Below are 8219 nucleotides of genomic sequence, written 5' to 3' on the forward strand. Positions count from 1 at the left end.
AACCCCCAAAAATTATATATATTATTTTCTAACACCCTAGAGAATAAAATGGCGGTCATCGCAATACTTTTTGTCACACTGTATTTGCGCAGCGGTCTTACAAGCGCACTTTTTTTTGGAAAAAAATCACTTTTTTGAATTAAAAAATAAGACAACAATAAATTTGGCCCAATTTTTTTATATATTGTGAAAGATAATGTTACGCCGAGTAAAATGATACACAACATGTCACGCTTTAAAATTGCGCCCGCTCGTGGCATGGCGTCAAACTTTTACCCTTAAAAATCTCGATAGGCGACGTTTAAAAAATTCTATAGGTTGCATTTTTTGAGCTACAGAGTAGCTCTAGGACTATAATTATTGCTCTCGCTCTAACGATCACGGCGATACCTCACTTGTGTGGTTTGAATACCGTTTTCATATGCGGGCGCTACTCGCGTATGCGTTCGCTTCTGCGCGCGAGCTCGTCGAGACGGGGCGCTTTAAAAAAAAAAAATTTTTGTTTTCTTATTTATTTTTATTGATTTTATTATTTTTTACACTGAAATAAAAAAAAAATTATCACTTTTATTCCTATTACAAGGAATGTAAACATCCCTTGTAATAGAAAAAAGCATGACAGGTCCTCTTAAATATGAGATCTGGGGTCAAAAAGACCTCAGATCTCATAATTAGACTTAAATGCAAGAAAAAAAAAGGAAAATTTGTCATTTAAAAAAATGACAACAAAAAAATTGTCTCTTTAAGAGGCTGGGCGGGACTGACGTTTTGACGTCACTTCCGCCCAGCAAAGCTATAAAGACGGGTGGGGGCCATCTTGCCCTCACTCAAGTCCTCACACACCAGGCGGCAGCATCCGATCTCCTCCGCCGCTACCGACGGCTCCGGTAAGCGGCGGAGGGCGCGGAAGTGCGCGGGAGGGGGGCGGCCCGATAACGGCGATCTCGCGGCGAATCCGCCGCGGAGACTGCCGTTATCGTTTACACGGCCGCCCACTGTAAAGATGGATACCTCGGTTATGGCAGCAGCTGCTGTCGTTACCGAGATATCCAGCTTTAAAAACAGGACGTACATTTACAGTGGGCGGTCGGTAAGTGGTTAATATCTCCCTTAAATCACATTGCTATTTGCCTAGTGTACTTGTTTGTAGCCTAAATACTGAAATTTGCACCTTAAAATGTAATTTAGTAACTTTTGTGAAATGCCAGTAAAAATGTGGCTGTGCCAGTAAATTTCGGGTGTCGTGCCAGTAAATTTAAATCTGGTAGGTTGGCAACACTGCCATGCGGCCAGGTACATGAGGTCAACATAACGTGGGTTCAGTCCCAGTTACTTTGGGGAACTGATTGCTAGGGAGGGAGAACTCTGACCTCCTAGATACTAAAGGGCCTGGCCAAGTACCATGCTTTATGACCAAATGCTATACACTTCTCACCAGTTCTTGGTTACCCGTAGCAACTGCTTCCCAACTTCAACACCCTTTAAAAGTCTATGAGAGAAATAAAAAGTGCTAATTTTAAAGACTTACATGCATGGTATTGTCATAAAAAGTGTCTGGGGGCCCGAGTCCTGCCCCAAGGTACATGTATCAGTGCAAAAAAAAAAGTTTTAAAAAAGTTTTTTCAGGGAGCAGTGATTTTAACCACTTATATATATACGTCCCCTTTAAGAGTCCAGCTGTGGGTCGCGAACCCGGTACGAAGCTCCGTGACCGCGCCCGCAGATCCCCGTGAGTGTAAACACACCTTCTCTGTTCTTCTGTGTGGCAATGTCAGTGATCGTCTGTTCCCTGATATAGGGAACGACGATCACTGACGTCACACGTCCAGCCCCGCCCCCCTACAGTTAGAAACGCGCATGAGGTCACATTTAACCCCTACAGCGCCCCTAGTGGTTAACCCCTTCACTACCTGAGCATTTTTATAACACTTTTCGCTGTGAAAATGACAATGGTCCCAAAAATGTGTCAAAAGTGTCCTATGTGTCCGCCAATGTCGCAGTCACAAAAAAAAAAAAAAAACGCTGATCGCCGCCATTAGTATTAAAAAATAAAAAAAATATTAATATAAATGCCATAAAACTCTCCCCTATCTTGTAAACGCTATAAATTTTGCGCAAACCAATCGATGAACGCTTATTGCGATTTTTTTTACCAAACATAGGTAGAAGAATACGTATCGGCCTAAACTGAGGGAAATTTATTTTTTATTTCTTTTTTTGGGGATATTTATTATTGCATTTTTTTCTAAATTCTTGCTCTATTTTTGTTTATAGCGCAAAAAATAAAAACCGCAGAGGTGATCAAATACCACCAAAAGAAAGCTCTATCTGTGGGAAAAAAAGGACGCTAATTTTGTTTGGGAGCCACGTCGCATGACCACGCAATTGTCAGTTAAAGCGACGCAGTGCCGAATCGCAAAAAGGTGCAAGGTCTTTTACCTGCATATTGGTCCGGGTCTTAAGTGGTTAATAATGCTTAAAGTGAAACAATAAAAGTGAAATATTCCTTTAAATTTCCTACCTGGGGGGTGTCTATAGTATGCCTGTAAAGTGGCGCATGTTTCCCGTGTTTAGAACAGTCCCTGCACAAAATGAAATTTCTAAAGGGAAAAAAAGTAACTTAAAACTACTCGTGGCTATAATGAATTGTCAGGTCCCACTCCATTACCAGGCCCTTTGGGTCTCATATGAATATTAAGGGGAACCCTGAATAAAAAAAAATTGTGTGGGGGTCCCCCCAAATTCCATACCAGGCCCTTCAGGTCTGGTATGGATATTAGGGAAATCCTGCTTTAAATTAAAAAAATGGCGTAGGGGTCCCCCTCAAAATACAGGGAACCCCGCACCAAAAAAAATAAATGGTGTGGGGGTCCCCCCAAAAATTCATACCAAACCCTTACCCGAGCACACAACCTGGCAGGCCGTAGGAAAAGAGGGGGACGAGAGAGTGGCCCCTCCCTCTCCTGAACCGTACCAGGCCACATGCCCTCAACATGGGGAGGATGCTTTGGGGTCTGGACCCCAAAGCACCATGTCCCCATGTTGATGGGGACAAGGGCCTCATCCCCACAACCCTTGCCCGGTGGTTGTGGGAGTATGCGGGCAGGGGGCTTATCGGAATCTTGAAGCCCCCTTTAACAAGGGGAACCCCAGATCCTGGCCCCCCTATGTGAATTGGTAACGGGGTACCCCTACCATTTTACAAAAAAAAGTGTCAAAAATTGTAAAAAACACAGGAGACAGCTTGGGACAGGTCCTTTATTAAAAAAACAAAAACAAATCAGCGATGTAAATCCATTCTCGAGTCTCAGAGCGAGGAAAAAAAAGCTCCGCACTAGCCCTGTCTCCATGGGCAGCTCCCACCAAATGACGTGTCTACCGCTGTTATATATCTGAGGGCGGGGCCACCCGTTTACACGTGCAGGTGACCCCGCCCCCCTCTGACGCCACAAGGAAAAGCTGCAGGGTTACCCAGTGACTTGTGTGGGTGACCCGGCCCCCTCTGACACCACGGGAAACCCCCATTGTGTCAGAGGGGGGCAGGGTCATCTGCGCACGTGATGGGTGGCCCCACCCTCAGCTATTTAAGAGTGGTCACGGCGGGTGTAGTGTCATTTGACGGGAACCTCCCATGGAGGCAGATCATGTTTTTTTTTTAAAAAAGGAGTTGTCCCAAGCTGTCTCCTGTTTTTTTTTTTACAATATGTGACTCTTTTTTTGTGACATGGTAGGGGTCATAGGCGTGCGCACAGGGTGTGCCAGGTGTGCCTGGGCACACCCTAATCCCCTTGTATGCTGCAGATGCCCCCTTGTTCAGACCCATGATATTTCACCAAAGCCCCCTAATGGGGCTCCTAAAAAAAAAAAAATAATAATAATAATAAAAAAAATTGTAATTTAAAAAATAAAAAAATTAATTGTAAAAAACAATAAAAAATAAAATAGTAAAAATAAAAACACAGTCCACTGCCACCAAACTCTGCCCTACTGACATAATGGGGCTCCTAAGAAAAGAAAAACTGCAAAAAAAAAAAATTATAAATAAAAAAATTGTAAACAAATAAATAAATGTAAAAAATAACTGAAAATAAAATAGTACAAATAAAAATACAGTCCACTACCACCAAACTCTGCCCTACTTACATAATGGGGCTCCTAAAAAAAATGCAAAAAAAATATTAAAAAAATAAAATTATAAATACCGTAATAAATTTTTTAAAAAAAATAAATGAATGTAAAAAATAATAAAAAATAAAATAGTAAAAATAAAAATACAGTCCACTGCCACCAAACTCTGCCCTACTTACATAATGGGGCTCCTAAAAAAAATGCAAAAAAAATTAAAAAACTAAAATTATAAATACCGTAATAAAAAAATTGTAAAAAATAAATGAATGTAAATAATAAAAAATAAAATAGTAAAAATAAAAATACAGTCCACTGCCACCAAACTCTGCCCTACTTACATAATGGGGCTCCTAAAAAAAATGCAAAAAAAATATTAAAAAAATAAAATTATAAATACCGTAATAAATTTTTTTTTAAAAATAAATGAATGTAAAAAATAATAATAAATAAAATAGTAAAAATAAAAACTACTGACACTGTCCACTGCTCCACTGACACCAACCTCTTCCCTACTGACATAATGGGGCTCCTAAAAAAATGCAAACATTTTTTTCAAAATAAAATTATAAATAATAATAAAAAAATATTAAAAAATAAATAAATGTAATTGTAAAAAATAATAAAAAATAAAATAGTAAAAAAAAAAACACAGTCCACTGCCACCAAACTCTGCCCTACTGACATAATGGGGCTCCTAAAAAAAATGCAAAAAAAAATTCAAAAAATAAAATTATAAATAAAAAATAAATAAATAAATGTAAAAAATAATAAAAAATAAAACAGTAAAAATAAAAACTACTGACACTATCCACTGCTCCACTGACACCGAACTCTTCCCTACTGACATAATGGGGCTACTAAAAAAATGCAAATATTTTTTTAAAATAAAATTATAAATAATAATAAAAAATTTGTAAAAAAAAAAAAAATATAGTAAAAATAAAAACTACTGACACCGTCCACTTTCCCACTGACACCAAACTCTGCCCTACTGACATAATGGGGCTACTAAAAAAAATGCAAATATTTTTTTAAAATAAAATTATAAATAATAATAAAAAAATTGTAAAAAAAAAAAAAAAATAGTAAAAATAAAAACTACTGACACCAAACTCTGCCCTGCTGACATAATGTGGCTCCTATTTTTTTTTTACAGAAGTTAAATTCTTATAAATAATAATAAAAATAATTGTAAACAAAAAAAAAATAAAAAAATATGTAATTGTAAAAAATAATAAAAAATACAATCGTTAAAATAAAAACTACTGACACCGTCCACTGCCCCACTGACACCAAACTCTGCCCTACTGACATCAGCAGTATATGCTGTATACACATGCATATGTGTTTGAGCTTTGGGGTGCACACCCTAATACAATAGGCTGTGCACACCTATGGTAGGGGTACAATGTACCCCACTACCAATTCACATAGGGGGCAGGATCTGGGGTTCCCCGTTAAAGGGGGATTCCGATAAGCCCCCCGCCTGCTTACCCCCACAACCACCGGGCAAGCTTGCCCCCATCATCCGAGCAGTTCTGGCTGGGGGTTAGTCAGCATGCTCGTCCCCTCCTTTGGGACTACATCCCTACGGAGAGACACCATGACAGCGTTTCCCTGCAGGGATGTAGTGCCAAGGTAGGGGGTGAGCACGCTGACTAACCCCCAGCCAGAACTGCTCGGGTGATGGGGGCAAGCTTACTGAGGAGAAACAGGAAGTGATAAATTCAGACAAATCATTTTTTCTTTTTTTTTTAAAGTTTGTGTCCTATTTTTCTTTAACGTGTGTTTAAACAATTTTTTTGCCGGTTCTGCTGCGAACCGAACCAGGGGGGGGGGGGGGGGGGGGCGGGGGGTGTTATACTCATCCCTACTAGAGATTCGGAGGACCTGGAAGAGCCCATGGAGCATCCATCCGGAGTCTTGCGAAGCGAACAAGGAAGCCGTTACAGAACAGGATGTTTAACAACGTGTCTGATGCATAAATCACATTTTCATGCCGTTTAATCCTTTGGCAAGGAAAAAAGCTCATATTAACTTTATGCAAAGCCAGTCTTCAAATATATTTATTACAAACAAATACTGGTTTGAATATATAATTATCAATTTCCTTATTAGATTATGTTTGTAGGATTAATGAGTTTTCATACACTCTATCCTTATGTTATGTTCAGAAGTAACATTGCACATTAACATATTAAAAGCAACTCTACGATACTCTTATTCTCCAAATGTAACCCATACATATCCATTACCTAATGGCCCTGTAATCTTCTTCTTCCTTGTGATGTCTTCTGAGCTCCCAAACCTCTCCTTTTCCTGCTCACTTCAGTCTGATTGAAATGAGCAGTCCATGTTACATGCAGTCATGTGCACTGCTCCATGCACACTACAAATCCCATAGTATCTATTTCTGTAGTGTTTCAGACTTTGGGGGGTCAGACTGTGGCCGGTGGGAGTAGAAAATACTCCTAAGCCAGTGGCCCATGGGAGTAAACAATGTCATGGGTTTAATGGTCAGTGGGAGCAAAAAACTGACCTTTCACCTGGAAAGGTGGGCAGAGGAATAATGCCCCATCATTGATGTGAATTAGAGGAATAATGATGTTTTATCATTGGTATAAGTGGGAGGAACCGTTCCCCATTATTGGTGTCAGTGCCATATCCTTTGTGTCAATTGGGGGGAAAAGTACCCCATCATTTCTTATCAGAAGGGGAATAGTGCCCCATCACTGAAGTCAGTGAGAGGAGTAAAGCAGCATCGTTAGTCTCAGTGGGATAAATAATGCCCCATCATTAGTGTCAGTGGGATAAATAGTGCCCCATTGCTGGTGTCAGTGGGATGAATAGTGCCCTATTGCTGGTGTCAGTGGGAGGAATAGTGTCCCATTGCTGGTGTTAGTGGGAAGAGTAGTTCTCTATCACTGCTGTCAGTAGGAATAGTGTCCCATTGCTGGTGTCAGTGGGATAAATAGTGCCCTATTGCTAGTGTCAGTGGGATGAATAGTGCTCTATCACTGGTGTCAGTGGGAATAGTGTCCCATTGCTGGTGTCAGTGTGATCAATAGTGCTCTATTGTTTGTATAATTTGCAGGACTAATTCCCCATTGTTTGTATAAGTGGAGGAATAGTGCCTTATTGTTGGTGCCAGTGGAAGGAATAGTGCCTTATTGTTGGTGCCAGTGGAAGGAATAGTGCCTTATTGTTGGTGCCAGTGGGAGGAATAGTGCCCTATTGTTGGTGCCAGTGGGAGGAATAGTGCCTTATTGTTGGTGCCAGTGGGAGTAATAGTGCCCTATTGTTGGTGCCAGTGGAAGAAATAGTGCCCTATTGTTGGTGCCAGTGGGAGGAATAGTGCCCTATTGTTGGTGCCAGTGGAAGGAATAGTGCCCTATTGTTGGTGCCAGTGGAAGGAATAGTGCCCTATTGTTGGTGCCAGTGGGAGGAATAGTGCCCTATTGTTGGTGCCAGTGGGAGGAATAGTGCCTTATTGTTGGTGCCAGTAGAAGGAATAGTGCCCTATTGTTGGTGCCAGTGGAATGAATAGTGCCCTATTGTTGGTGCCAGTGGGAGGAATAGTGCCTTATTGTTGGTGCCAGTGGGAGGAATAGTGCCCTATTGTTGGTGCCAGTGGGAGGAATTGTGCCTTATTGTTGGTGCCAGTGGGAGGAATAGTACCTTAGGTGCCAGTGGGAGGAATAGTGCCCTATTGTTGGTGCCAGTGGAATGAATAGTGCCCTATTGTTGGTGCCAGTGGGAGGAATAGTGCCCTATTGTTGGTGCCAGTGGGAGGAATAGTGCCTTATTGTTGGTGCCAGTGGGAGGAATAGTGCCTTATTGTTGGTGCCAGTGGGAGGAATGGTACCCCAAAGGCCAGATAAAGAAAAGCAAGGGGCCACATCCAGTCCATGGAATGTATTTCGGTGAATAGTGGTTTTGAATCCCTGTGCACAACTTGCAGCCCCTTCCTACCTAATGGGAGGCCCACAGCCAGAACTAGAGAAAGAAATGTAACCTCAGTGGTTTCTAGCAATCCCTTGCAACATGCTTTCAGTCTTTTATTGTATCCTGCAACATGTTCCCAGTCTCCA

Source organism: Rana temporaria, chromosome 10 (assembly GCF_905171775.1).
Source record: "Rana temporaria chromosome 10, aRanTem1.1, whole genome shotgun sequence".
In the NCBI taxonomy this organism is placed as follows: Eukaryota; Metazoa; Chordata; class Amphibia; order Anura; family Ranidae; genus Rana; species Rana temporaria.